General features: G+C 40.8%; 1 long non-coding RNA gene across 3 annotated transcripts in view; it reads left to right on the forward strand.

The window, feature by feature from the left end:
- Positions 1 to 22394, forward strand: part of LOC120406047 — a 53765-nt gene extending 31371 nt beyond the window's left edge. The window contains exons 2-4 of one of the 3 annotated variants that reach the window (XR_005599052.1): positions 9811 to 9883; positions 18193 to 18317; positions 22099 to 22394. This is a non-coding gene — a long non-coding RNA (uncharacterized LOC120406047). The remainder of the gene's footprint in view (positions 1 to 9810; positions 9884 to 18192; positions 18318 to 22098) is intronic. The other 2 variants (XR_005599053.1, XR_005599051.1) reach the window with 2 other exon arrangements.
- Positions 22395 to 23068: the final 674 nt, after the last annotated feature.

Consider the following 23068-nt stretch of genomic DNA (forward strand, 5'->3'; position numbering starts at 1 on the left):
GTGCGCGGAGCCACCCCTCTGGCTGTCCCTGCACCTAGGAGCCAGAGGGACATGCCAGCCACTTCTGGGAGCCATGCGCAGCTGGCTGTTGTGGCCAACCAGATTTTTGGTGGCCCTGTCAGCTGTGCTGACCAGAGCTGCCAGGGTCCCTTTTTGACCGGGCATTCGGGTTGAAAACCGGACACCTGGCTACTCTAAGTAAATCATGGTATCTAATTGCAGTGTAGACATAGATGATAGGATGCTGGCAGTTTGCATTCCGCACCCTGACTTCTGAGACTTCTGTCATTTATGGGGGTAACACAGATTTTTAGAGGGGAAAATGGCTTTCCACAACTAATTTTGTGTTCTGTTTTCCTAACTACTAATTTTTTTATGACCCTCAGTGATAACCAACACATTATGATTTAAATACCTTTCAATGGGTCATTATTTCATCCATTACAGAACCCATCTACATTAACAAGTGTCCCTTGTCAATCACCTAATTCTGTTTCTAACATGCTTCTGCAGAGATACCATTTATTAGTTTAAGGGGATCTTTTTCCTGAGTTCCCTCAGACCTGAGATGCTGAGGATAATTAGCTATAGCCTAACACTCAACTACATTAAATTTCTGAATACAGGTCATTCGCAGGTTAAGAACCAACGCTCTGGGCCTTAGAAATCAGACATGTTCCTTGTTAATATTGTAAAAGATTCTGAAAGAGTAGTTAATGAGAATGATTTTAATATACAGTAAAAGGCTAAAAAGGTTAATATTTACTAACAGGTACTAGCACCTCCCTCTTTCTTCTTCAAGGCCTCTTGTACCATATGCAATTAATATAATAGGCCTGAGATACAAAGCTTGGATCCAACATTGGATTCAGGGATTTGGCATGGGCCCATCTCTATAGAGAGAGTGCAGTTCTTACACTTACGAAATGAAGTTGGTCAATTAACTTTCCTGGCTGATTTCTCCTATCCCTAATTCATATGTAGCAGCATAGATTCAGTGGCCAGAAAGAAGCTGAAATAGTCTTGTAGGCTAGTCTTTTCAACAGTTGTCATTGCTAACCAGTCAGTCCTATATTATCAAGTTTCAAGTCTTGGTGGTGGGACTGTAGACTAGGAACATTTTGTCAAAGATTTCCTTCCTCTGCTGGATGCTTTTGTTTTGAGCAATATTGTTAACTAGCTAGGTCCCAGCTACATATGAATCTTCTCTCCTGTGTCTCTTTCCTCTACCCAGTTGTGTAAAAGTAGTATTTAAGAGTTAAAATGAAACTTCTCAAGCTGGGGAAGCCAGTCAGACATGGTGAATGGAGGCTGAAGCATCATTTTTTATGGGGATGCTTTACAGCCAGATCACATACCTTTTAATGTAATCTCAAAACACAGCTGTTATTTCAAGGAGTTCATTCATGTTGCCCACAATTGACATGTCCTTTGTTTTCCAAATATGCTTCCCCAGCGTGTCTATAAAAGCTTTGCAAACAATAGCTTGTTTCGATTGAGGGAAAGTGTCTTAATAATTTGAAGGAAATTGGATTCACTGGCAAAAAATTCTAAACGGTTTATGGTTCAGACCATCCCATGTGGCTTACTTTCCTACATCCTGACAAAGGGTTTTAAATCTCAGATCCCTAAATTGGAGCCTCAGAGCCTTAAACGAATGACCCATTATAATTCTAGAACATTTATAATATCTGAGCATATAATGTATCAAATGTATACATTCGTTTTCTGTACTGATCATAGATTAAAACTGTTTAAAATATGTGAGAAACCTAATCTGGTCTCTATTACATTACTGCATTATTCCACTTTAGTCTCAGAAATATGCAGCCCGGGGTTTCTAGCCTTCCAGTTTTACTTAGCAACAAAACTGTTTTAATTCCCTCGGATATTACTGAATATTTATAATGCAAAAGAGATCATGAGGCTCCCTCTCACCTTGTTCATTGGCATCTTTTGTGGTGGTGTTTTGGCATTTCTAAGAACTTTTTTGAAGTTTAATTTTAATTGACTTAGTCAGTGTCTCACTTGCTGGCAATGAAACGTGAACTGGGAGATTTTTCTTCCCCCTCAAAATCAAAGGATTGAGACTTTCATCTTATTCCCATCCTTGTGCAGTCTACAAAGCACCGATTGCTTGTCATCATAATCCTTAGAGGTATCAGCAAGTCTTTTGATGTGACACACATTGTTGTAAAGCAGTGTGATTACAACAGGGTTGGCACTAGTCCTGTGCCCTGTTTGTCTAGCATGTAGGTGCGGATGATGCCCCCATTTTCTTATTGCACCCAGGAAAGAGGAGTACATGTATAGAGTAACACTATGATGATATAACAGTTGTCCCGCCTCTTTCCTGTATCCATCTATTTGTTTGTTTACTATCCCCACATGTTGCGTTAAAATGTCACATCTGGATTTAGATTGTTAAATGTTTTGAGGCAGGGACCCTGGGTGAAATCCTGGTCCTGTCTCAAGGTGGCCAGCCACATTAAGTGAAGTGGGTTCAGCTTCCCTGCGCCAGTAGAAGTGCATCCCAATTTCTGCTGATTAAGAGGAGCGGGGCACCATCGGGGACTAATGAGAAGAGACTACAATTGGGAAGGAGATCCCTGAAGGGAGTTCCCTAGGGAAGACTGAGGGTAGGAGACCAGTGGAGGGGCTAGCCTGCTGATCTTTTCCAGACAGAGGTTTGGAAGCCAGGAAGAAGGCTGGATAGCACTGTAGGTGGAAGAGCTGAGGTTGCTGTTTTGACAAAAGAACAGGAGGGAACCAAAGACAACCCTGAGTGTGGCAGAAGGTGCCAGAGCTGAGGTATGTCAGTAGACTGTGTTTCGGGACTTCATAGTCTATGAACTATGTGCAGTGTGGGATAAATGGAGTGTGTTTTGGGCTGTCAAGGACTGCTTGCAATAAATAAACCAGCCCTGGGTAGGGGTAATATTGGACCACAAGAGAACTTTTGCTGGAGTCTTTAAAGAGCCTGAGATGGGAAACTCAGACACTAATCCTGGCATTATTTCACTCTTCTGCAAGATTGTGCTCAGGCTAGGGAGAATCCTGACAGCCCCATTTCAGTCAATGCGAGTTTGCCAGGGGAGTCAGGATTTCAACTCATGTCTCTTTGTACAGCACCCACCCGGCATTAGAGCACTGAAAAATAATCATGTAGTCAGGGATGATCAGCAAATTGTTTTGCATGCCTCTGTACATACATTTCACAACTTTTTCCCACTCTTTTCAACAGCATGATCAGAATCCCAGTATTTTAAATTGGCAAATGAGCAACTTTCCCTAACTTAAGAAATTCATGCACTCCTACATCCAGGCTGTGTTAGAAGGCAAACTACAAATACTGCAGGAAAAATATTTTTTCTTATGAACAAGAAATGTTATTTAGGCATGCAAACATTAAACACATTTAGGAGTGAAAATCCCCTTTTAGAGTGCTTTCCATAAAATATAAAAGTCTGAATTTAGTCAGGCCCACAATCCCATTTCCTAGGGTGACAATTATGTTACCTTGGTGTAACATATCTGCCCTGAGATTAAGGAAGAAATGAGGAACTGCAGTAAAAAACCATAACCAACACAGAGAGGGACAATTAGCAATTTATTCAGAATCATCATTGTACAAATTAAGATCCATCAAATTTTGCTACTGTCTTTAATTTAATGAGGCTAGCAGCTGCTCTGCCACTTCTTATAGGAGTAATAATATCTTAACACTACACAGAGGGGCTTTGTCTGTTTTCTCCAGCACAGAGAGAAGACAGGAAATTCAGCAGGTGTTATTTCTGGAAAAAAACTGCACGCATTATGAACCTCTTCAATTATTCCCCTGCTTTCTCTAACTTCCTCCCTCATCTCTCCGCAAGTCCTCATTATTCAAAAACTCATTTACCAGTAAATTATAATAAAATAGTTTCCTCAGATAATGGAAGTAAAGAGAATCCAGGGACAAGTCAATAAACCATTATGAGGATCACAAACAAATAATAATTTTCATTAAAATGACACATGGCCTGCTCTCATCACAAACTCACTGCCACGGGTTACAAGGAAACCAGTGATTTAGCATGTATTCTGCAGGACTAATGAAACTTGTCATTTCAACATTAGTTGTAGTTTATCTGTTGCCATCTCCAATACTAAATGACAGAGGATCTTCAACTTCTTAAAAATTACAGACACAAATTACAGAGGTATTGTCTAGGGTGCTGGGCAGGGACTCAAAAATACTGAAGTTCTGTTACTATTTATTCCATTGATCGGCTGTGTGATCTTGGGCAATTCACTTAACTTTTTTTGTGAAAATCCGCTTTCATCTCACCCTCCATTCAGTCTATTCCCTTTTTATAAATGATAGTAGCAATGACCATAGAATCAAACTTTTTAGTGTACTTGAACAGAAAAATAGGTTGGAGCAAGACCCTTGCAATTAAACTTCCTAGAATTAAAAATGAAAGTTTTTGGCATTTGAGCTCTTTACTAATCTTGCCTTCCTTCAGAACATCTGCTTGTACTCCAAAACAGAAGCTGCCTTGCATGCTTTTTAGGAAGTATTGTAGAGTGAAAAATTAGCACAATATAAATTTGGAATCTGTATGCTGCCTTTATGGAATATAAACCAGCTCCATCCACACCACCCATAAACACCATGGAGGACAGAATGGAGAGCAACTGCTTCTGGAAGAGTTGGGTTTGCAAGCACGTCTTAATAAACCTAGGCAGTCTCTTTAACTTCCCGGATATAGATTGGGAAACAAATACTAGTAATAATAATAGGGCTCAGCTTTTCCTAGACGTGATAGCTGATGAATTCTTTCATCAAGTAGTTGCTGAACCGACAAGGGGGGATGCCATTTTAGATTTGATTTTGGTGAATAACGAGGACCTTGTTGAGGAAATAGTTGTAGGGGACAACCTTGGCTCGAGTGATCATGAGCTAATTTGTTTCAAAATAAATGGAAGGATAAACAAAATTGCATCTGAGACTGAGATTAAAACCAATAGCAAAAGGTTTTTTGGCCATATAAATAGGAAGAAAACCAAGAAGGAAGAAGTGGGACCGCTTTAAAACTTTAAACGGAGTGGAGATTAGGGATAATCTTGGCATGGCACAATATCTAAACAAATATTTTGCCTCGGTCTTTAATGAGGCTAATGAAGGGCTAAGGAATAGTGGTAGAGGGACTGACGGGAATGAAGATATGGGGGTAGACATTACGGTATCTGAGGTAGAAGCCAAACTTGAACATCTTAACGGAAGTAAATCGGGGGGCCTGGATAATCTTCATCCTAGAATATTAAGGGAATTGGCGAGTGAAATTGCAAGCCCATTAGCGATGATTTTTAATAAATCTCTAAACTCAGGGGTTGTACCGTTTGACTGGAGATTAGCTAATATAGTTCCTGTATTCAAGAAGGGGAAAAAAAGTGACCCAGGTAACTACAGGCCTGTTAGTTTAACATCTGTAGTATGCAAAGTCATGGAAAATTTTTTAAAGGAGAGAGTGGTTACGGACCTTGAGGCCGATGGCAACTGGGACAAATTACAGCATGGTTTTACGAAAGGTAGATCGTGCCAAACCAACCTGATCTCCTTCTTTGAGAAAGTAACAGATTTTTTAGACAAGGGAAATGCGGTGGATCTAATATATCTTGATTTCAGTAAGGCGTTTGATACGGTACCGCATGAGGAATTACTGGTTAAATTGGAAAAGATGGGGATCAAAATGAAAATCCAGAGGTGGATAAGGAGCTGGTTAAAGGGGAGACTGCAGAGGGTCATATTGAAGGGTGATCTGTCGGGTTGGAGGGGGGTTACCAGTGGAGTTCCTCAAGGTTCGGTTTTGGGTCTGATTTTATTTAATCTATTTATCGCTGACCTCGGAACCAAAAGTAGGAGTGGGCTGATAAAGTTTGCGGATGACACCAAGTTGGGAGGTATTGCCAATTTGGAAAAGGATCGGGATATCCTCCAGGGAGATTTGGATGACCTTGTAAACTGGAGTATTAGTAACAGGATGAAATTCAATAATGAGAAGTGTAAGGTTATGCATTTAGGGATGACTAACAAGCATTTTAGTTATAAGCTGGGGACGCACCAGTTGGAAGTAACGGAGGAGGAGAAGGACCTAGGAGTCCTGGTTGATCGTAGGATGACTATGAGTAGGCAATGTGATGTGGCCGTTAAAAAAGCTAATGCGGTCTTGGGATGCATTAGGCGAGGTATTTCTAGTAGAGATAAGGAGGTGCTAGTCCTGTTATATAAGGCATTGGTGAGACCTCATTTGGAGTATTGTGTGCAGTTTTGGTCTCCCATGTTTAAGAAGGATGAATTCAAACTGGAATGGGTACAAAGAAGGGCCACTAGAATGATCCGAGGAATGGAAAGCCTGTCGTATGAAAGGAGACTTGAGGAGCTCGGTTTGTTTTCCTTAACCAAAAGAAGGATAAGAGGAGATATGATTGCACTCTTTAAATATATCAGAGGGATAAATACCAGGGAAGGAGAGGAATTATTTCAGCTCAGTGCTAATGTGGACACGAGGACAAACGGATATAAATTGTCAGTCAGGAAATTTAGGCTTGAAATTAGACGAAGGTTTCTAACCATCAGAGGAGTGCAATTCTGGAACAGCCTACCGAGGGAAACGGTGGGGGCGAAGGACCTCCATGACTTTAAGATTAAGCTGGATAAGTTTATGGAGGGGATGGTATGATAGGATAATGGGTTTAGTCAATAGGTCAATAACGTGCCACACTGGTAATTAGTACAAAGGGTCAATGTTGGGATATTGTTAGCCTTTTCCAGAGGGTCTGGCTGGAGAGTCTTGCCCACATGCTCGGGGTTCAGCTGATCGCCATATTTGGGGTCGGGAAGGAATTTTCCTCCAGGGTAGATTGGCAGTGGCCCTGGAGGTTTTTCGCCTTCCTCCGAAGCATGGGGCAGGGGTCGCTTGCTGATGGATTATCTGCTACTTGAAGTCTTTAAATCATGATTTGGAGCATTCAACAGCAGAGTCAAGGGAGAGATTTAGTTCAGGAGTGGGTGGATCGGCTTATGTGGCCTGCATCTTGCAGGAGGTCAGACTAGATGATCATAATGGTCCCTTCTGATCTTGAATTCTATGATTCTGTGATTCCAGCGGCTACATTATCAAACAGATGCACATCCAAAATAGCAATTGCTAATGTAACTGTGCATGAAATTACATTTGCCATGCATTTTAGCACCTTCTATAGGCAGTATTCAAAGACTTGTAACAGGCTGGCAATATTTGCCGGAATCACTCCATCCTGTTTAAAATTTGGTGTTCCCACCGGGAATGGATTTAGTGGATTCTGCACACTCTCTAATGCAAGTAGCTCACTATATCTTGTTGGAATAAAGGTGGTGAATGGCTGTCTGGAGTTGAATGTCTGCGGAGTAGGCTAAGCAGTCTGGATGGAGGAACCCCAGGAGCAGGCAGGCCTGGGGAGAGGGCTTGAGCTGAGATTTGCTAGCCTTTCATTAATGTCAGATTCCCTGAAGGAGTTAATTTTTGACTCTACATAGGGTGTGGACTCTGTTTTAGAGCAGGCTCTAAAAGGCTCTTCTCACAAGGCGTAGGGTCTATTAAGTGCATAAATGAGAGTAAAGAAATAAGTAAATGCTAGGTCTGAGGGTATGGACATCTACTTAAATGTGATAATACACATTCAACATAATTAGGCCCCTAAACCATGGACCTATGCTAAGCAATGTGTGGTACATTTTCAAATGATATACTCTAAACATGCAACTGAGCATAGAGGAAAATACAAATATTGTCATATGTCTTTTAGAAAAGAGCCTGATTCATTATGCTGCAACAAAATGGATGCCTAACTGAATGGTACCTAATAATAAGACCACTATTGGAAAAGGTCATAGAAAAGCTTTTGTGCTTGCAGCTGTATGTTGCTCATCCACATGCATGTCCCCGCCTAAATGTGTCTTCAGTGCCATTATGCATGCGGATGGCATCAAAACCTGTTACCATTAGGATCATTCGGTCTGGCCCCATGCATAGGTCATAAAACACTTGTAGAGCTGAGACTGGAGTCTCAAGTTCTATCCCAGGGCCATAACCACAAGTTTACACTTGAATTCAAACAATGGCTTTTGTAGCTAATCAGGAAAAAAAATTACTTAACGGGAAAGCATCTTCTTAGTGCTGCTTAGATCAAAATTTTAAGACTGAACAATTTCTCCCCTCTAAATCCTCTTTTCACACGAATTATAAATTATAGTTTGTCAGACCTATGTGCTCGGTCCTTGAAAATAGCTAAAGTTTTGCCTGTGTACTATGGCTTTGTAGGGAGTATGTACATGTCCTAGACATTCTCATTGAACTTCTATGCATATTTTGCATACATATTTTGATTACAGGATGGGTTGAGGCTTATATAACCAAGGCAATGTCATTCATTTTTTTTCGTTACAAAAGATGACATAATGAAAAAAATCTTCTTAGACTTTATGGTTCAATGCAGTATAAACTTTAAGTAGGTAAGTAATCCCATTCAGCTCAGTGGGTCTACTCATGTGCTTAAAGTTATACGCATGCTTAACTGCTTTGTTGGATCAGGGACTTAATGAATAGATTTTTACAGTCTTGTGTATTGATTTGGCCTTATCTGATACCTTTTGAAGAATTCAAAAATTAATTTGACGTATTGGTAAGATGTTTGGCCTGACTTATTTACTACCTTACACACATTAATTTTTATTACATATAAAATTCTATTCAGAGCAGACTGTAGTACACACTCTTAAGACAGCTATGAGTGGAAGGCTTCTGCCCTGGAGAGCTTACAGTCCAAGGCACTGATTCTGCATTGCGATCCATGGGGTCAGACTGCTGTCCATGTATGAGGCAGTCCCATTGATTTCAGCGTGGCTTTGAGCAGATTCAGCAGTCCTCCCATGCTGTTTACAGTGTACGATTGGGATCCACATAGACAAATGAGGAAAAGATGTAATGAATATCAGTTGTATTTAATGACAATGGTAAGCGCACAGCTTGGTAATACTTTGATTTATTTTTGTGCACATCTTTTTTCAGTAAGCTGAAGAGATGGCTGACTAGGGTTTATAGCCCTCCGTGAAGAACTACATTTGAATGACTGAATGGTTCAGAGGCTAGTAATGGGACACAGCTTTTTGCTTTGTCATCAGTGGTCTTGTACCATTCCTGGCAGACAGTTGTCCATATTAATGATAGGTAAACTTTGAAAAGAGATGTTGCTGCAAATAAATGCTAAAAATGGGTATGAAGTTATATAGTACCACAGAGGGACAGATTTTTAAAGGTACTTAGGCATACAACTCCCAATGATTTCCATGGGAGATACATGCCTAGGTATTTTGAAAATACTATCGACATCCGTAGGCCTAAATACCTTTAAAAAAAATCTGGCCCTGAGCCTATGTCTAAGAAAACTTAGATATATAGGTGCTCATTGGTATAGAGTAACTATATATCTTAGTAGGCAATCCTCTGTATCAAGCAACCACTTTAAGGTATCTGTAAAGCTTCAGTACGATTTTGATCAACCGTTAGTTAGAGAATCTCTAATTTAAGCAACAGACAGCTGTTGGTCTCTTATGTGGTCATTTAAGAAAGATTCCACTGCATGCTTAAAGGACCAGAAATCTATTTTTTTTTTGTTTTGAGTGGTAAGTGATTTCACAGAAATGTTTAGGCAGTTTGATTTTAGTTCTTAGCATTAAGCAGCTCTAAAAATTAAGAGGATACATCTGCTTTTGACTCTCAATCACAGATGCAAGAGCTGACACTACAATGGATAGAAGTGTCTGAATGGATCAAGCTATGTTCACTCACCAAGAGTTAAGGTGAGCCGATAAATAGGTTTCTTGCTGTTTGGTACAGTAGCATATGCTTTCTGTACCCTGAATTTTCTAGCTATTTTTTCAGTGTCTGGAAGAATGTGAATGATAGTTTACATTTTATAATATAAAAATCAGTACAAAATTTAAAATATTCTGCAAAAAACTATCAACATAGTAAAGTATGAAGACATTTTAATTAAAAAGTATTGCAGTATGAAACTCATCTGACCTAAAATAAATCTGCACTATTATTCGGTGAGTTTACCCTGCTGGTAGATCCATTGAACTTGTGTGAGGAAATGCTACTTACTGTAAGGATTGCAGAACTGGGACCTTAAGGAGGAAACTAGTTCATTTGATGGTGATATTCACAAGAATTTTAGCGGTGATCCAGATGACTCTAGTAAATTGGGCATTGTCTGGTTACTATGTTATCATATACATTGTTGCATGCATCTTTTGGTCAGATTGAAGGAGACTGGGACATTCAATGTGGGAGTGAAGGAATATAAACTTTTAGATTTATAGCCTGCATCTGTGGCCTTGGATGTGCTGTCCTGGAGGGAAAGGACTCAAAATTTTTAGCAGGTGTGGTGAAAAGTGTAACCTTGAAAAACTGGATTCAGGCTGGTGTAACACAGCATGGTTACTTATGCCTGATATGGGATTATATGTGAGCCTTAATTGGCCTTTAGAAATGAGATGTTCAAGATATAGTGTAAAGTTTATCTTTTTTATATTTCAATAAACTTCCTGGCCTTGTGCTCCCCAAAGTAATTAGATTTGCCAGAAGGCACCACTGTTATTGCTCATCTTCTATTTCCCATGCCTGAACAAATTGTACACTGGGTGAATAACCCCAGTCATGCAAAACAAAAGATACTGAGATCTGCTTTGCTCTCTACTATCTCTTCCCCAGGGCAAGTCAGATGCTGATAATGCTCACAATGACTTTTCCCCATGATTTTCTTTTTCTATACCTCTGGGCAAGTTGCGTGAAGACAACATACCAAGAGTATGCAAATTCCAACATGGGCAGACCTGCTTGATCATAACCTTTCTTCCAATGCAACCTTCTCTCTCCCTCAGCCCTCTTACTCTTTTTTAAGCCTGGTCTACACTAGGCGTTTAAATCGGTTTTAGGAGCGTAAAACCGATTTAACGCCAAAACCATCCACACTAGGAGGCACCTTATATCGATTTTAATGGCTCTTTAAACCGGTTTCTGTACTCCTCCCTAACGAGAGGAGTAACGCTAGTATCGGTATTAACATATCGGATTAGGGTTAGTGTGGACGCTGATCGACGGTATTGGCCTCCGGGAGCTATCCCACAGTGCACCAGTGACCGCTCTGGACCGCAATCTGAACTCGGATGCAGTGGTCAGGTAAACAGGAAAAGCCCCGCGAACTTTTGAATATTTCCTGTTTGCCCAGCGTGGAGCTCCGATCAGCACGGGTGGCGATGCAGTCGAAATCAAAATAAAGAGCTCCGCATGGCCCATGCGGATGTGATCGCTGTAAGGGCAGGCAAATCCGTTCTATCAGCGCTCCGTTACAGAAGATGAAATTCAGAATCCTTTTTTAAAAATCTCCAGACAGACGCCATAGCAGGGACTCAGCGCACTGCAGCGTGACAAGCGTAATGGAAAGCCAAAGAATCAAATGGACGCTCATGGACTGGAGGACTGAAGCTATCCCACAGTTCCTGCAGCCTCCAAAAAGTATTTGCATTCTTGGCTGAGCTCCAAATGCTTCTAGGGTCAAACACAGTGTCCGCGGGTCAGGGCATAGCTTGGCAATCTACTCGCCCACCCCCACCCACCCCAGAAGCGAAAGGTAAAACAATCCTCTGACTTTTTACATGTCACCCTATCTTTACTGAATGCTGCAGATAGACACGATGCTGCAGCCGTCAACACCAACATCCTTGCTCCCCCCCCCCGCCATGTGCGGCTGATGGTACAATACGATGGCAATCCATCCTCGTCATCAGCATCAGCTGATCGTACAAAAAGCTGGAAATCCATCCTCATCATCAGCCTCAGCTGATGGTACAAAAGGACTGTTAACCGTCCTCGTCATCAGCCTATTGGCCCTAATTTTTTCTGGTGGATGGATGGTGCAATATGGCTGGTAACCATCCTCATCATAGCAACAGGGGGCTGAGCTCCATCAGCCCCCACCCTTCATATGTAAAGAAAAGATTCAGTTGCCCCTGGACTAGCAGTGGGATGCTGGGCTTCTCTCCTACACACTGCTTTATGTCCTGTCTGGACTATCATAGCAGCTGGAGGCTGCCTTCCACTCATTTCTCACTAACAAGTCAGTGTGTCTTATTCCTGCATTCTTTATTAATTCATCACACAAGTGGGGGGACAATGCTAGGGTAGCCAAGAAAGGCTGGGGGAAGAACGGAATCAACAGGTGGGGTTGTTACAGGAGCACCCCCTGTGAATAGCATACAGATAATAATTTCTGCAGGCTCTGACACAGAGCAGCTGTGCTCTCTGGTTCTATGATACGGTGGTTCTCTCGCACACTTGCCTATATTAGGCAGCACTGATTCTATTTTTAGATACCAAAAGGAGGGATTGACTCAGGAGTCATTCCCAATTTTTGCTTTTGCGCCCCTGGCTGATCGGCCAGGGGCACTTATGACAGCAGCTAATGGTACAAAACGATGGAAGGTGCAATATGGCTAGTAACCAATCTTGGCTTTTGCGCCCCTGGCTGATTGGCCAGGGGCACTAGCAGCAAATGGTACAAAAGGACTGGTAGCCATGATCATCCTCAGTTCCAATTTATGGAAGGGTTTGGATGGTGCAATATGGCTAGTAACCATCTCTGCTGTCATGCAAAAGCAAAAGCATGCTTCTGTGTAGCGCTGCTGAATCGCCTCTGTGAGCGGCATCTAGTACACATACGGTGAGAGTCACAAACGGCAAAACAAGCTCCATGATTGCCATGCTATGGCATCTGCCAGGGCAATCCAGGGGAAAAAGTCGCGAAATGCTTGTCTGCCGTTGCTTTCCCAGACGAAGGAGTGACTGACGACATTTACCCAGAACCACCCGCGACAATGATTTTTGCCCCATCAGGCACTGGGATCTCAACCCGGAAGTTCCAAGGGGCGGGGGAGGCTGCGGGAACTATGGGATAGCTAGGGAATAGCTACCCACAGTGCAACGCTCCAGAAATCGACGCTAGCCACGGACCATGGACGCACACCACCGATTTAATGTGTTTAGTGTGGCCGCGCGCACTCGATTTTATAAAATCTGTTTTACAAAACCGGTTTATACAAATTCGGAATAGTCCCGTAGTGTAGACGTACCCTTAGAAAAGTGACATCATGAAAATATCTTGTTTCCTTTCACACTCCACATTCTCACTAAAGAGTGAGCTGGAAAGGAGGACATATTGGCTATCTTGAGTCACTCTCAAAAAACAAAATCAACAGCCACAATGGAACAGCCCAGTGGTCAATGTAGTCCAATAGCTTAGTGACAATAGCTTATACTAAAGCTTCAGAGGAAGGCATATTGCCAACCCCAAATAATTCACTTAACTGTTCAATACTTACCCTGGTGGAGACGCAGGCAGTGGTGAGTGGAATTTTTTATTTTTTCCTGGTTCAGGATGATGGTCAATATGTGCCCTAAACCACTAAAACATCAGGTTTAATAGTTTGTATAATTTAATTGTACCCGGTATAGTTAGATGGTATTGTTCTTGGTCCAAATCCTGATGTCTCTACTCATGCAAATCCCAGTTTTTGCATTCTATAAGAGTAGAAACTGAGATGAAGACTTCAGGTTTTAGCCATTTATTTATATACATATCTTATGCTTTTCTTGAATTTTATTAAATTAGTTGCTTCACTGATGTCCTACAGCAGTGAGTTCCACAAAGTAATTACACTGCATAAAACTAGTTCCTTTTTGCATATACTGCTACTTAACTTTACCACATGGATTGATACCTAATCTCTCTTGCTGCAGAGTAAGCTCATTACATCTTGTCCTGCCTTCAAAGGACATGGAGAATTGATCACAGTCCTCTTTATAACAGCCCTTAATATATTGGAACACTGTTCTACCCAAGGGGTCTGTTAATAGACTTGCAGTAAAATACTGTAATTATGGCTGAGAAACTTATTTTTCACTAAATAAATTACATGCACATTCTACAAAGGAAATATTATTGCCAGTCATTTCAATGTCAAAACATCACTTTGGAAAGATGTCACAAGTCCATAGAACTCAGCAGATTGTCATGATCTAAACATTTTTAAATATCCTGAATATATAACTTGAAGAGGCTTGCATGCACTATATGCAGAAGAGGGCTTGCATGGATCAGGTACTAGAATATTCTTCATCCAAAGATGTTTTACGTTTCTTCTGAACAAAATTAGAAAAAGATGTCTTTTTTGCAGACTTTTTCATATGCAAAATTTAATCCCTTGTCTAGCTTTCTGTAGACAAGAACTTTAGGTGACAAAAATATAGTAAAACAATTTTGAAGAAAGATTTGGTGATAACCTATACAATTGTTTTAGATAAGATTGTGTTTCATTAAAAGAAGGCTTTACAGAAAAATGATTTATTTGTATTTATATATATATTGTATCTATCTATATCAAATTCTTTTTCTGTTAAGAGTGTGTGTTTTATTATTATTGTATGTGCGTGTGTGTGTATATATATATATATATATAGAGAGAGAGAGAGAGAGAGAGAGAGAGAGGGAAGAGCGCAAGCGAGCTGGAATACAGTTAGACAGAGAAATCAATGCAGTTTTCTAACTGAGAGAACAGACCTCATTAGGAGAAGAGAAGCACACTCCCATGTCAGTGTCTTTTCAGACCATGTCAGAAGTAAAATGCTTTTTTTTTTTTTATATAACTTATTTCTTTTTTGGTTTGTATTTGTGTTTTGAATCTCCCTCTCTCTGCCCTCTTGTGTTTCTTTTTGACCTTGACAACACACTTTATGATTATATAAACACTATGGCTGAGAAACTTTATACACTTTATAATCTTAAACACTTTATAATCTTTATGATTATATAAACACTATGGCTCACTTAAAGTTTCACATCCCTTTTTAACACAATGAAGACCACCTCATGGATCACATAAGAACAAATCCTGTCCCAATGCAATGTCAGTTCCGTTAGTCAGATTCTTATACTGTTCCTGCTGACGTGGGAATATGAATGGAGGAACGAGAAAATGACACTGCAAGGCATAACCCTTACTCTTGACTTAGGAAGTTTCAATCTTAGCTACTGAAAGGTGAGCCGGTTTCATACTGACAATCAATTCACTAGATTTGTCATATTCTATTCAACGCGTGCAAACACATGTTTGCATTGACACTTTGGAGCTTTTTCTCTTAAAGTTTAAGAAGCGATGACAATTAGTGGAACAGAACTGTGGCAGCAGTCATTGTTTTACCTCTTAGATTACCTCTTAGATTACTCCGATTACTCCATTTTTTCCCATTTGACTACTTATTTAAGATAACCTTATGGTATGTTTAAAAGAGAACAGTGTTTGTATATAAATTAGGGAAGGAATGGGACCTAATAATCTAAATTAGATTCCAGTAAACTTCAAGTTTGATTAAAGAAACCACTCTGGAAATGTCCTTTTAAAAACCATACAAGCTATAACTGTGAATAAAATGTTTTACTTCTGGAAACATAGCAGATGTATCTCGCTACTTAGCGTAGAGTACTAATCATTATTTATCTGTTAATTGGCAGCAATTGCTGAGAGTTATACAGGACAAAATTACAAAGCTTCCTTCCCTGAAAAGCTTACATAGTTTAAAATAAGATACGTGTCCCCTGGCTAGTTTTGGAATTTTGTCTATTTGACCTATGGCACTGGCATTATGATTGCATCAGATACTGTACCCACAAAAAGAAATACAGTTTGGGGCAAAGCTATTGGCCTAAACTTTTGTAATATCAGAAAAATCCTTCTAGATGTGATACATCTGATACTTATGAAAAATCATGATGGTCAGAATTGGTATGGGAGATTTGGTATGGGTTGGATACCACCTACTATCCCCACTTGGGCCATCTTGATGTTCTTGACACCCAATACTAATAATAATTTTACAGCAAAAGGAGTGGTTCAAGTTTTGCTAGTCCTTCAGAGCTAAACTCAAGTGGCAGTACACCCGAGAACTGTAGGACCACTAGGCACTTAGTGTAAGTCTTTGGAGTAATTGAGTACCACATTTCTGCATTCCTCCCAGAATGCAAAGTGCAAACTGTCTCCATGATGCAGCTTCTTCTGGCAGTGTCACCATATATGTAAACTGCAATAGTAAAAGCTGTTTTAGTAACAATTATATATGTCAAAAGGCATCTTATCCCCTGCTAATCTATTGGGATAGAGCTATCTATTTACAACCAGATTCTGTTAGCAGGCATAATCCTGAGTTAGGGTGATCATAAGCTGCACTCCTTCAGGAGGCATTATATTTCAGGGACACCCCTGTGAGGCTCAGTTATGTCCCCCACCCTCCTCGTCTGTGTGAGTGAGTCAGATAAACCACACGAATAAATGAAAGCCCCTGTGCCAAATCAGTTTTCATATTAGGACAGGTGTGTGTGCGGGGTGGGGGGGGGAGAAGGGGCATAACTGAGGCTCTTCACAATCCCTACCCACATTCTCTAGGGTGGGAGTAAATGGGAGCTGTGTGGCTGCTTATTCCTGTGTGTCCAATCATACTGTGAAAGGGAGTTTCTTATTCCACTGTGTAGGAATATAGTCCACCTAGCCCTCTGTTCTTATATGGCACCAATCACCACAGTATCTGAATGTCTATAACTGAGAATGCCAGTGTCTCTGTCTTGGGCTGACCTTGATTGACCTAGTACACTCTAATTATTCTGCAAACATGAGGAAAATCACAAAAATGGGAGACTTTCAGTGATTTATTGTGAGTCAGAGGACCTAAAGATTGAAAAGACCAATTAGGTCAGCTAGTCCATCTTCCTGCCAATGTAGAATTGTTCCCTATTGTACATTTACGAAAGTTTTATCCACTCTAGTTTGAAATGTGCCGAGTGAGGCCTTTTTCAGGATAAAATTATTCCACAGGCCAGTAGATCTCAATCAGGAAGTTTCTCAGCCTACATTTTCCCATTCTGGATTTCATTTAATTACTTCTAATTGTACCCTTGTGTGCCACACTAAATAAACCCGCTCTCCTTAGTGTTTACACCTATCAAATATTCATAGATTCTCACCCTGCCCATTCTCATTCCTATACCGATCATTTAGCCAAGCTCCACATATTGATCTCTCTTAATCTCTCTCCTCATAAATCAATCTCTCCAGAACCCTAACAATTTTTGTTACTCTTCTGAACTCCCTATAGTTTGACAGCACATTTGTGGTAATGAAGGGCCCAGAAAGAACACAATGTTCCAAGAGCCTTGAAGGGAGGGACTGTTACCTCCCTGTCGTGTGAGTGACTTCATGTCTCTTGGTGTGCTTCTCAGTACTAGACTAGCTGTCAGTGTTACCCTATCACTGCTTTCCAGGTTTTTTCCTGTCAACATTTTGTCACTGGTATCTTCTTTCATTATAGCTTCAAATGAACCTTTTTATATGTCAGATGGGGAAAATCCCCTCATCACAAAAAGCTTTCTGATTCTATCTGCTACAAGGTATGAAGAGGCAGGGCTGCACAGAGATTGTTGGGAGGAAATCTGAAAAGATGCTGGTCTCCTCAGAAATAGGCAGATGTCCACAGAAGCTAATGCTACTCAGCTGGGTTAATATTCATTCCATACCTCCAACAACTTCAAACAAGCAGATATACAGAGGAACCAATAGCAGCCCTTCCTAAGGCAGCCATGCTGATATGCTAAGGGAGGCTGGCAGCACCCTCATACAGATGGCGGCTCAAAATGGTGTTGGAGAATCTGAGGCACTCGAATGCTGCACTTCTTGCCTTCTCTTTGGATTCCAAATTCTTCTGAGTCGCCACTTGTCAAGCATTCCAGTTTCTTGAGATCTCTGTCCTTTAATGTACTGGCTTTGTGTGAGTGTATGATGCTGCTCTCTAATTGCTAGGTCAAAAAGATGATGTTAGATGCTATTGTTTTCAGCTAAGAGTTTTCCTTTAAGTATGTTGAGATCTATGGATGAAAAGTGATATTACTTGTAGGTATTTATTAATAATCAAGTAATCCAGACTTGGTGATTTTGGACCTGAAGGACCAGGCCTCCAGTTCCATCTCCCCAGGGTTACATGTGTGATTTGTGTCTGTTTGCAGCATATGGACAATTCACACTTCTCCTCCCTAAAATTCCACCACTGGAAAGTACCAAATGATGTGTAGGGTCATTCTGCCGTTGATGTGTCCATTCTCGTCAATAGATGTTCCATGCACATTTTGAAGTGAGTACACGGCCCTTATAATTAACATAGGGTTCTTTTTTAACCATAATTTCTTATAGATGTGCTAGCTACTTTATCGTACAATGTAATTTTGCATCCTAGATATGTTCTTTCAGTCTATAAGACTGTAATTATACAACACGACTTTGTGCTTGTACAGTGGCCCTCTATAGCAGGACCTTCTCTAGAAGGCAGATATAAATCTCAGTGTTTTCTGAGCGATCTGACCATGTACAACTGGTAAGTGCAGGAAAGGGACCCTTATCTCACTTCCAGCTGTGAGCCCAGAAAACCATTTCACAGTGCACGGAAGCTTTTTCTTTTGGCTGTAGCTAAAGTGTTTGATGTACTGTGTGTTGGTAATAACTGGCGAGGACTCCACGTTTCTAAAATTTAAACTGGCTCTTTATTAATAACTATTTATAGAGATGGTGCAAGGGCAGCTAGTATTCCAGTCACGTGCAAACAGACTGACTCCAGGTGCCTTCCTCAGACTCTTCCTTCCTGCAACCTGTGCTCCTGCCTCCAAGTTTCATGTAGGCTGCTACTGAAGGGATAGGTGAAGTTTGCAAATCTGCCTCTAGTAGTCTTAGTGGAATGGCCTGGGACTGGCATATCTGAACAATTCTCTTCCTGTGTCATACTGTGGTCAGCAGGGGCTCCCAATAATGGATCCCGCTCATTATTTAAAAAAAAAAGGCATCTGTTCTCTGAGAGAGCTGTAGGATTCTGGAACTTGCTCCCCTTCTTGATCCAAAATACCCTGAATTTGATGACTTTCTAGGCACATTGCCAATTACACCAGTTTGAAAGGGTTTTTGGAGTGTTCTTCCCACAATGACAAAGGGGTAGGAAGGAGGCTTTGCAGGTGTCTGTCTGGCTGAGTTCCTGCTGACATGGTCACTCTTTTGTTTGTATGTATTTTGTGAAACAGGAATTAAAAAAAACATCAAATACTCTTGCTGGAAGCTTGCAATGCAACACTAATTTATTTCTTACACAAATTCAATCAAAGTGGTCTGCTCCCTAAAACAAAGGCACAACTCACGCACCTTACTCTAAGCTTCTTGCTACAAACTGACTGATTGCACTCTTCCCTACAGTTCCCACTATCTGCAGGCAGGATGAAAAAAAACCCACAGAATTAAAGTGACCAGTTTTAAAGTTTTTAAAATACCACAATTAAAGTAATGTTGCTGGAATATTAGTGTATAAATGGTGAGTCAGGGCATATAGTACCTTCAGAGTCTCTTCTGTTACTTTAAATCTAAACTTTGAGTAACTTCTGGATTTTTAATAATCAAACTGGGAAAAAAACCCAAAAGCCTATCACACAGCATCAGACTGATGCACACATGGGTCATCAGCAGGGTGAGAACCTTAAGATCCACCTCAGACCTCTGCCACTTGATCTACAGCTATCAGTTAGTAGGTATTATAATCCTCTGTATAAACCAGCACTCATGACCTTTGTGGGAGATATACTAGCAAAGTGTGCATGTGATACACTTGTTGACAGGAGAGGAAGGGTGAGACTCCAGAATCTTGGGATCTAGTCCAGGCTTTGGAGAAGAGTGTTTGTTCTCTAGTTGGAAAAACTCTTTAGCCCATTTCCCTCCCAAATGTGACCTTTTCTGACCTGTTCCTGCCACTTCCAGTCCTTCCCTCACTCCTCACAGCTAGTCGCCTTCCACCTCTCCCACTGGCTGCTCATTGTCAAATCTGTGCACTTCCCCCAGCCTCCTCCCTATGTTTGGGACTAGGAACCACTGGGGTAGGTTCTCTCTGGGCTCCTTATCCAATCACCTTTCCCTGTCCTCTCTTTCCCTGTCCCCCCTTCTGCAACTCAGTCTCTTTGCCCAGCCAGTCTCAGTTCTCTCACTGCAGCTTGGCTCCTCATCAGATCTGTTTCCCCTCACTTCCTCCCTCTGCCTCATTGTTCCCTAGTCTCCTTTTGAGATCAGACTAGATATGATCTCATAGTTCCTTGATCTAACGAATCCTCCACATCCCTCTGGCTCCCAGACTCCGCCCCCCCACTCCTCAGTCATTCTTTGTCATCCACCGTGCCTCCCAGTTTGCCTCTTCCCCTCTCCTCTACCAGTCTGCAGGCCCAGTCTTGTCATCCCCTCCACCCTGTGTTCCTTGTTCCAATATACTATGCCTGCCCCTCCGCAGGTCTAGTTCTTGTCCCCTCTGCATTCAAATCAGGAGGCTTCCTCCTGCACGTTAAGCCAATGGAGGAGAGCATTCAGACAAAGGAAATACAGCCTCTCTGTTCAGTTCTGGTGCCTGGCCCAGCCCCAGCAGCCTAAAGGTGCAATCACAGGGTGAATCCTGCTTAACCCGAGACTGGAGCATGGTCAGTGTGTACAGAATTTTTGGAGATCTGTACAAGGCGTATGATTTTGCCCAATGTGGGTGGATTTTTATGGGGATGGTAAAAGGCATATCCCTGACACAAAGGCTATCCCCGGCCAAATGTCAAGTCCTTCTTCCAAGGCATGGGTGGGGTGCTAGAACATTTCAAAGAGAAGGTCACCAGAATTTTTAATGTGGCATAATGTGTTTGCTCTAGCCTCATTCTCAGAAATAGCAGAACCCTTTTGGCTGAAATCTCACCATCCCCCAAATTCAGCCTTAGGTAGACACCTAGGATGGAAAACTTCACCTGATACCATTAATGTTTAGCAAAGTTCTAAGCAACTGAAAGCAGACTCTTATAATGGAAAATGTTGGACAACTTTAATAGACTGCTAACAGTCCTGCCTATAATAATACATATAGTTATAGTCTGCATAAATCCTACTTGTAGATGCCAACAGTTCAGAATGTAGGTGTAATTTTTATGCCTGGATCTTGGTTTCCACTATTTAGGGTCCTTCGTTTTCAGTTTTTACTTTAATTTTTCCTGGGAATTTCAGTGTTCATTACTACTACAACAAAAACAGATGATAATCGGTGGAAAAAACTATTAATAATTTTTCTGCATCAATATCGGGGTTTATTTTGGTGGACAGGAAAAAGTATTCAGTAGATTTGAATGGAGTTCAATGTGGTTTACTGCAGAACTAAAACAGAACTCAAAACACAATGCCACCTCTGAGTTTAAGAAAACTAATCCCCAAATAAAACTTTTCATTTGAATAAACAGTTTACTGTTGTAGACTTAGAACTATTAGCCTATAAATATTTACATTCAATAATTGGGCCACACCTTTTGCAGCGCATACACTCAACTTCATCCTTTTCTCCCGTTCTTGTTTTTAAACTTCCAACTACTTCCTTGTGTTCTGAAACATATTCTGATTTTTGTTTTCTTTCCATTTTAGTGCGTCAGATATTTAAACCATTATCTGCTAACAGCTTGAAATGTATACGTGGTATGTGTGAGATTCATCAATACCTCCAGATGTGCACTCATGCACTTCAGAGCTTGCGTGGGTGCCTGTTTGTGTGCATCTCAGAGCCTTACTTCAACAGGCAGATTTGCATATACACAGAGACTACTGTATTATTGTAATACATATATTACATGCAATGTATTGTATTTTCATAGTAAAATACATTATTTTTATATATTTGATACAAAAATAGGGGGGAAATAGGGCAAAAAAATACTTTTTGTAAAACCTGGGATTTTTTTGGTAAAAATAGTTTGAAACTGAAAATGAAGGTGTTTACTAATATTTTATAACGGTGACTGTTTAATAGGGGTACTGCCTGGTCCTTGCTGAGCAATGGGCTAACTTCAGCTGAGCTTGTTCCTTTCCTTTTACAGGTACTCAGGGAAAGGCTGATAAGAGGGGCTGTTGGGAAGACAAAGTAGAAAGAATGAATTCAGGAATTTCAGGCTCTACAGCCAATGTCCTAGAACTGGGTCAAACCTGAGGTTTTTCTATTTTACTTACTTTATTTTGTTTATAAACATAAACCTTGAAGGCAATATCATGCTGATTGAAAATATTTTTTGTGCTGCATCACTGGCTGTGAAAGACACTACTATTAAAAATAAATAGTACTGTAAATAGTTAAGTGTTGTCTAAAATTGTCACAATTGTCTGTTATATTGGTGATTCTGTGGGAAAATGTTGACTCCTCAGTGGCATGTGGTGAAGATAAGTAAGAATTTAGTTGGGTATCTAAATGAAGGAGAAAACACAGTGGCCTGCTCATTCTTTCCAATTTAGCCTCAGCATGAAAAGAAATTTGCTGTGCATTGTGAAGCCTGCTGATGTCAGATGAAAAAAATAAAATGAGCCCAGATGGTATGATACTAAATAGAGCTGAGCACAAAATGTGCATGTAAAAAGAGATTAGTCTATTTTGTCTTCTTTTGGCTGGTCTTTCGTAAGTGAAGAGAAAAAAAATAACTCTTCACTTGTGAACTCTTTCTGACTAAGAAACTATGTCACATCCCATAGGAAACCTGCAGGGCAAAGGGCAAAATCTCTGGAGAAAGGCCTGTGGACAATTGATGTGCTAATTTTTTTAGATTTGGCAGAAGCCTTTGTGACTACTGACCATAAGGTGGTGTTCATTGGCTGGTGGGATTGTGACATCATTCATTGTTCTCTCACTATTTTATTCCTTCTCAGTCTTCATTTTCCCCCCTTTTCTATATATTCTTCCCTGTTCTAATCTTTCCCCCTCTTCATTTCTTCTGATCTACTTCTCCCTTTCTAGATGTCTCTTCTTTCCCTTGACCCTGTCTCTTATCCCTCTCTTCTCTTTCTCCTTTTCACAGGGGC

This window comes from Mauremys reevesii, linkage group 5, assembly GCF_016161935.1.
Source record: "Mauremys reevesii isolate NIE-2019 linkage group 5, ASM1616193v1, whole genome shotgun sequence".
Lineage (NCBI taxonomy): Eukaryota > Metazoa > Chordata > Testudines > Geoemydidae > Mauremys > Mauremys reevesii.